Genomic DNA, 8658 nt, shown 5'->3' with positions numbered 1-8658 from the left:
CTATGCTTGGAGACTTGAGGGATTTGATCATGACTGAAGCTCACAAATCCAGATTGACGGTACATCCAGGCAGTAATAAGATGTATCATGATTTGAAATCAGTTTATTGGTGGCCGACTATGAAAACAGACATCACTCGTTTTGTTGAAAAGTGTCATATTTGCGCACAAGTGAAGGCAGAACACCAAAAACCGTATAGTTCGTTACGTCAGTTACATATTCCAGAATGGAAATGGGAGCATATCACGATGGATTTTGTGACAAAATTACCTAGAACTCAAAAAAAACACGATATGATTTGGGTAATAGTTGATCGTTTGACCAAGAGTGCTCATTTTCTTGCTACCCGTGAGACAGCGTCATTAAGTGAACTTACCGAATTATACAAGAAAGAGATAGTTAGTCGTCATGGAGTGCCATTATCGATTGTGTCAGACAAAGATTCTAGATTTGTATCGAACTTCTGGAACAGTCTACAACATAATCTTGGTACACGTGTGAATTTGAGTACAGCTTATCATCCTCAGATAAAAGGTCAGAGTGAACGAACGATACAGACGTTAGAGGATATGTTAAGAGCATGTGTATTAGAATATGGTGGTTCGTGGGATACACATTTACCGTTGGTTGAATTTGCGTATAATAATTCTTATCATTCGAGCATAGGAATGCCGCCTTACGAAATGTTATATGGCCATCGTTGCAGAACTCCGACTTGTTGGTTAGAAGCTGGAGAGAAACAGTTTGCTGGTCCCGAAATTGTTCAAATGACAGCCAAAAAAGTTGCTATTGAACGAGAAAAGTTGAAAGCCGCCAGAGATAGACAAAAGATGTATGCAGATCCGCGTAGACGTCCGATAACCTTTAGTGTGGGTGATCGCGTGTATTTGAAAGTTTCACCATGGAAAGGGGTTATCAGATTCGGTAAACATGGTAAGCTTGCACCAAGGTACATTGGGCCGTTTCCAATTAGTAAGATTCTGAATGATCAAACAGTGGTACTGGATCTTCCGCCAGAGTTAGCCGGTATTCATAATACCTTCAACGTGTGTTATTTGCATAAGTGTAAGGTCGATGACGAGACACAGATCGTACCGCTAGTAGATTTGAAAATTGATTTGAGTAACAAGCTGGTTGAGGAACTGATTCGAGTAGTGGACAGAAAGGTTACTAAGTTAATAAAGAAAGAGATCCCAATGGTTTTAATAGAATGGATACATAGCTTAGGGTCTAACTTGACGTGGGAGACAGAAGAGTTGATGAAGACCCGATACCCTCATCTGTTTGACCAAGACCAGATTCCGAGGACGGAATCTCTTTAAGGGGGGTGGATTTGTAACAGACTGAAACCGGGGTTAGAATTAAGATTACTTAATTACCCTTAGGCATAATTGTGTGGTTAATTATGCTTTTATTTTAATTTAATGTTCAGTGATATTTTATTATTTGGTTAAGACCAGTTTGTGACAAGGGTCACAGAACAGGTTCGTTTATTTAATTTGGACTTTGTTAGGGTTGTCAAACTAAGTACGAAAGATATCAGATAACTGATAAATACCCGTGTGTTATGGGGTGTGGGTTTATAACCCACTTAAGTAACTAATATCTGGATACTTCCATTCATTTCTCAATTTGTGCAAGAACAAGACCCGTACCTAACTTTCATCATCTCAAAACCCTAATTGAATCTAAGCTAGAAATTGAATCAAGAGGCTTTAGGAACTGAATCCTATCATTCTTACAAGCATTTATCCAGGTTAGCATGCTTGAATTCGTGCTTTAATTCCTAGAATTGGGTTTTGGGTGTAAAATGGGTTTTTGATAAATATGAGCTTGAATCTTCATGATTTGCGTTTGTTATGTTTAATTGATGTTAGAAATAGTTGCTATATAGTTTATATGATCTAATTATGTTGTGAATTGGGCAAGAACTTGTTAAAAATGATGAATTGTGTGTTAGAACTTGAGTTTATGATAAAGTGAGTATTTTGGGATGAATTAATCCCAAATCTTGATTGTAAATGCTAGATTTTGATGTTTATAGTTGGGAAAAGTGTTTATGTATAATTAGTATGTTTCTTTATGCTTGAATTTGGACTATAAACCTCAAAATCGAGCCTTTTTGGCTTAAAATCACCAAATCAGCGAAGCTGATGGGGAAGAAGAAGGTGCTCGAAAAACTCGCTCGAAAACAGTGCTCGAAACTCGCTCGAAAACAGTGCTCAAGAACCTTCTGCTCGAAAACATGTTAATGCTCGAAAACTCGAAATTGCTCGAAAAGCTCGAATTGCTCGAAAAACTCGAAATTGTTCGAAAAGCTCGAATTGCTCGAAAAACTCGAATTCGCTCGAAAACTCGAACTGCTCGAGAATTTTTTGCTCGAAAACCTTAGGTGCTCGAGAACCTTATGTTTCTCGAAAACCTTGTCAGTTATGTGAATATTTCTATAGAATGTAAAGTCGTGTATTAATACTTGAATATAATACTAACTTGAGATATTATGTGGTGATTCACAGGTAATAAACTAAAAGGTGAAGGCTCAGAAAGATTAGACCTCTGAGAACCTTCAGTTGCTGGTAATCGGTGAGTGGGTCTATCTACGGATAGAGTTTAAGTAGCAGGCTATGCTACTTGTGTTTACTCTGTTATCTTGTAGTGTAATGATTACCATGCTATTGTTATTAGAATTGCCATGCTAGTTCGTTGTATGCATGATGTTATGTGATTTATTTGCACACTGTGTTTGACACCAACCGAGGCTAGGTCAGGTTGGGAACCCACCGAGGCTAGGTCAGGTAAGGGTTCATATGAGGTCAACCGAGGCTAGGTCAGGTTGGATCCAAGTCCTGTGGTTTGTTCAGTATAACGTGCAAGGACGCATGTGTTGCGTCTGGATGGTTATACAGTTGACTCAATAGGAAGGATTATCGGTAGACTCAAGCCCAATCAGCTAAGAGTCGTGTGCTCGTACAAGCCGCCGATCCTCATACTATCATTATTGATGTTGTGGCTATTTTTTATGCTAGATGGACGTTAGCAGATTATCATAAGTTATGCATGATGGTACTTATGCTTATTCTCTTAGATATATTCCATTCACTTAGCGGTGCGCTAATCCCCACATTCCTCCCTCGCAGGTTTAGGTACTGCTAGTTAGATGGGAGCTGCTGATGAAGACGTGTTTGACTCTGCAAACTCTGATGTGTCTTTTTGTACTAATACACCAGAAGTTTTTAAGTGACGTCGTCTGTAAATAAGTATTATATAGTGTGGATTTTTGTAATACTTTAACTAAGGTTATGTTTTAATATAATATGTCTTCCGCTGTGGTTTAAAAAAAAAAAATTTGCTGGCGTCACACCAAGTGGGGGAGAGTTAATTATTCACGGTGATAAGCGTAGAAGACTTGTGCCGATATGCACTTTTTGCACGGGCACGTCATCTCCTTGATAGTGGTGGCATGGCTTTTCTTGCCCATGTTGTTGACACTCGTGATGAGCCACCACCCATTCGTGAAATTCCGGTGGTTAGTGAATTCGAAGACGTTTTTCCGGACAAGTTACCGGGTGTTCCGGCGGAAAGACAAGTTGAATTTCGCATTGAGTTGGTTCCGGGGGCTACCCCCATTGCTAAAACTCCTTATCGTTTAGCGCCGACGAAAATGCAAGAGTTGTTAATTCAAACCCAAGAGTTGCTTGAGAAGGGTTTTATTCGACCGAGTGCTTCGCCATGGGGCGCTCCAGTTTTATTCGTGAAAAAGAAGGATGGAAGTATGCGGATGTGCATCGATTATCGGGAGTTAAATAAAGTGACAATCAAGAATAGTTATCCATTACCTCGGATTGACGATTTATTTGACCAACTCCAAGGTGCAACGTATTTCTCTAAAATTGACCTACGGTCCGGCTATCACCAAATGCGGGTCAGTGAGGAAGATATTGAGAAAACAACTTTTCGAACGCGTTATGGGCATTTTGAATTCGTAGGTATGTCTTTTGGTCTTACGAATGCACTGGCGGCATTCATGGACCTTATGAACCGAGTGTGCCAACCTATGTTGGACAAGTCGATAATTGTGTTCATTGACGACATACTTGTCTATTCGAAGAGTATGAAAGAACATGAACTTCATTTGCGGTGTGTGTTAAAGACGTTGCGGAGGGAGAGGTTGTATGCTAAGTTCTCCAAATGTGAATTTTGGCTAAGGGAGGTTCAATTCCTTGGCCACATTGTGAACAAAAATGGTATTCAAGTAGATCCGGGGAAGATAGAGATGGTGAAGAGTTGGGAACGACCGACTACGCCTACGGAAATCCGAAGTTTTCTCGAATTGGCTGGTTATTATCGTCGGTTTATCCAAGACTTTTCTAAGATCGCTTCTTCGTTGACGAAATTGACGAGGAAGAACGCGAGATTTAATTAGGAGAACGAGCAGGAAATTTCTTTTAAATTGCTAAAAGAGAAATTGTGTCAAGCTCCGGTGTTAGTGTTGCCGGAAGGAGTGGAAGACATGACGGTTTATTGTGATGCTTCGTTAAATGGGCTCGGGTGTGTTCTAATGCAAAGAGGTAAAGTCATCGCTTATGCCTCTCGACAATTAAAGGAACACGAAACGAGATATCCGACTCATGATCTTGAGTTGGCGGCGGTTGTGCATGCGTTGAAAATTTGGCGCCATTACTTGTATGGTGTCAAGAGTACGATTTATTCGGATCATAAGAGTTTGAAACACCTCTTCAATCAACGAGATTTGAATTATCGCCAACGTAGGTGGATGGATGTGGTGAAAGATTATGATTGTGAAATACTTTATCATCCGGGCAAGGCGAATGTGGTCGCGGATGCGTTAAGTCGAAAGAGTCATCACCCGGCGTTACGATTGGGATTGTTACGTATGATTATTACTAACGATTTTCTTGAAAAACTTGGTGTGATTCAAATAGAGGCTTACGTTCACAACAAGCATGCGGAACGGATCATGGGGCAATCGGAGTTCATTACTATGGGCTCGCGTGATTTGTTGTCTTTTCAAGGAAGAGTGTGGGTGCCTAAGATGGGTGATTATCGACAAGTGCTACTTGATGAAGCACATAAGTCAAAGTATTCCATTCATCCGGGCGCGACGAAAACGTATCTAGATTTAAGGAAAGATTATTGGTGGCCGGGCATGAAACGTGATGTTGTGAAGTATGTTGAGCAATGCGTCACGTGTTTGCAAGTTAAGGCCGAGCACCAAAAGCCGTATGGTAAGTTACAACCGTTAGAAATCCCGAAATGGAAATGGGAGCACATTACCATGAATTTCATCACAAAGTTACCTAAAATGGCGAGAACCCAATTTGATTCGATTTGGGTTATAATTGATCGATTGACGAAAAGTGCTTTGTTTCTTCCCATTCGGGAAGCGATATCGTCGGAGACTTTGGCTAAGTTGTCTATCAAGGAAGTCATCTCTCGACACGGTGTTCCTATATCTATTATTTCAGATTGAGATACCTGTTTTACATCTCGGTTTTGGGAAAAGTTTCACGAAGATATGGGTACACAATTGAAATTGAGCACGGCATATCATCCTCAAACGGACGGTCAAACAGAACGTACGAATCAAACATTGGAGGATATGTTACGGGCGTGTATTATTGATTTTGGTGGTAGTTGGGACGAATACTTACCTTTGGAGGAATTCTCGTACAATAATAGTTATCATACTAGTATCGGGATGCCACCTTACGAGATGCTTTATGGGCGGAGGTGCCGAACTCCGATTTGTTGGGGTGAAATTGGTCAAAGAGAAATCGGGAGTACCGATTTTGTTTTAGAGACGAATAGCAAGATTGATATGATTGGGAATCATTTGAAAAAGGCTCAAGATAGACAAAAGTTGTATGCCGACAAACGTAGGCGAATGATCGAATTTCAAGAAGGTGACATGGTGATGCTTAAGGTTTCGCCATGGAAGGGCATTATTCGGTTTAGAAAACGGGGAAAGTTAGCTCCTCGGTTTATTGTGCCATTTAAGGTTTTATATCATGTTGGTGAAGTCGCGTATCGTTTGGAATTACCCGAAGAGCTTGCGGGGATCCATAATACATTCCATGTTTCCCATCTCCGCAAGTGTCTTGCGGATGATTCATCTTAGGTACCATTAGACGAAATTGAGCTAAACAACAAGTTAGAATATATTGAGGAGCCGATTGCCATACTCGATGAGAAGGTCAAAAGGTTGAGAAATAAAGAAGTGAGGACTTTTAAAGTTCAATGGCGTCGGAGTAAAGGTTCCGAGTTTACATGGGAGCCCGAAGAATTCGTGTTAGTTTATCTTCCTTCTTGTCATGCGGCTTGGATCGCGAGGACGCGCTCCGATTCAAGTGGCGGAGAGTTGTAAGACCCAAATAATTGTTGTGTACATAAGCGTAAATAAGATGCTTGAAGTGGGGGTTTCGTTGTACATTTTAAAATGAAAAAGAATCTAATCTGGGGGAGTGGCGTGCCGCGCAGGCCTTTGGTGCGCCGCGCCATTGGTCTGTAACAGATTCCTTTCTTTTAAATTAGATATTTTGAGGGCTTTTTGGTAATTACACATGGGGGCCCGAATTTAAGGCTTAGATTCAGTCTTGGAGCTTCATTTACTCCATCTTCAACAACCTTTATCACCTCCATTTAATTTCTAGAGAGAGAGTGATATTCTAGTGAGGGAAAACTCATTTTGGGGAAGAAGAAGAAGGAATCTTGCTTAAGCTCAAGTTCTAAAGTTGTTCATCTACTTCCTAGCTGCGTTTTGAGTGTGGTGGTATGTTCTAACTTTGTTTTCCTTGTTTATTTTGATTAAGGGTTAGGGTTTGGGGTAAGTGATGAATTTAAAACCCATTTGTTAGTGAATTGGGTGTTTTGGGTGAATTTGGGTCATGTAGGCTCAAAGATGACTAACTAGGGTTTTTCAAGGTATTAATTGATATTTATGAGCTTAAATTAGTTAGTCAATTACTAGCACACCTAGAGATAAGTAAATGGGCGTTGTGTGGGTTAGTGGATGACTCGAAATGGGTGTGTTGACCTTAATTTGGTCAAATGGGTCAAAAGGGACCTAAGTTCGTTAATATTGGTGTGTAATGCATAAACCTTGTGTTGAAATGTGTTTTAAACCTAACTTGGCTAATGATTAGGGTTTTGGGGATGTTAACCCAAATATTAGGGTTAAGGGTGCAAATTGGTCGAGATTGCACCATGGGTCAAGATGAAACTAGAATGGAGTTTTAGTTGGTTGACCAACTTGAGTTTGTGATTGATATTATGTATAATGTAATAGGTACGTTACATTGAAGGTTTCCGAGCTTGATTATCTTTCACAAGAGATTTTAAGGTGAGTGGAGTAATTATACGTATGTGTATATGATGCGTTTATTTGTGGGTGTTATGGTATGAACCATCGAGCCGGTAGTGCCATAACATGTGTGCGATAAGATGTGAACCACGAGCCGGTAGCATCGAGTGTGAACCACGAGCCGGTAGCACTATAAAATAAGATATGAACCACGAGCTGGTAGCATCGAGTGTGAACCACGAGCCGGTAGCACTATAAAATAAGATGTGAACCACGAGCTGGTAGCATCGAGTGTGAACCACGAGCCGGTAGCACTATAAAAGAGTATGACTCAATTGCATATGGTGTGAACCACGAGCCGGTAGCACCATAGCGTTTATGGTTAACCATATTGAGATTGTCGATTATTTAGCATATTGTTTATATATATATATATATATATATATATATATATATATATATATATATATATATATATATATATATACATTGTGTTGAGTATATGCTAATGCGGTTTTGTGTTAATGTACGACTTGTTAAGTGTTTTGGGTACGATGACATGATAATTGAGTTACAAGTTCGTATGAGGTATTTGGTGAATGCGATTGCAAATAGATGAGTTATATATATGTATGTGTAATTATTGCATTCACTAAGCTTTGCTTACCCTCTCGTTGTTTACCTTTTTATAGGCTCAGCTATGGACAAAGGTAAGGGCTTTTGTTTAGTGTAGAGATCCCGTTGTGTAGGGGACGCTTTTGGAGATTTAGCTTTGGAGTTTGATCGAGACTTTGGTAGTTTAACCTCAAACACCCTGCTCGTAGGGTCGTTTGGTATTTAAACTTTTTGTGGTCGAAACTCTCGTTATGTATTAAACTCGTAATTCGGGCCGATGTAGGCCCCGCTTTGTAAAACTTATTTTATGTTTGAATCGGGTTAGTTTTACATATTGGAATATGTTGTTAAAAGCGTTTCGTCTAAATATGCCGGGAAGTGGGCGATCATTTTCACAAAAAAAAAAAAAAGTTGGACAGGCCAGTTTGGCGCGCCGCGCAGGTAAGTGGCGCGCCGCGCCACTATGCTGTACAAATTCTTTTTTTTATTTTGCATATTTCGATTGCATATGGGTTGGGATGTTACAATTATTTTATTTTTAAATTTATTATTACTATATATATAGGCAGGATCAATGGGGAAGTAATCAATCGGGGGGAAGCGGGGGGAGGTAAAAAAATTTTTTTCATTTTTTGGAATTTTTTTTCCCGGAATCATGATCACACAAAAATATGAACATTTAGAAAAGACACTTCGTGATGAATGTTATTATTTAGGCGGGA

This window comes from Rutidosis leptorrhynchoides, chromosome 6 (assembly GCF_046630445.1).
Source record: "Rutidosis leptorrhynchoides isolate AG116_Rl617_1_P2 chromosome 6, CSIRO_AGI_Rlap_v1, whole genome shotgun sequence".
Taxonomy (NCBI): domain Eukaryota; kingdom Viridiplantae; phylum Streptophyta; class Magnoliopsida; order Asterales; family Asteraceae; genus Rutidosis; species Rutidosis leptorrhynchoides.
The sequence above is the reverse complement of the archived record's forward strand: the minus strand, read 5'-3'. Positions refer to the sequence as shown.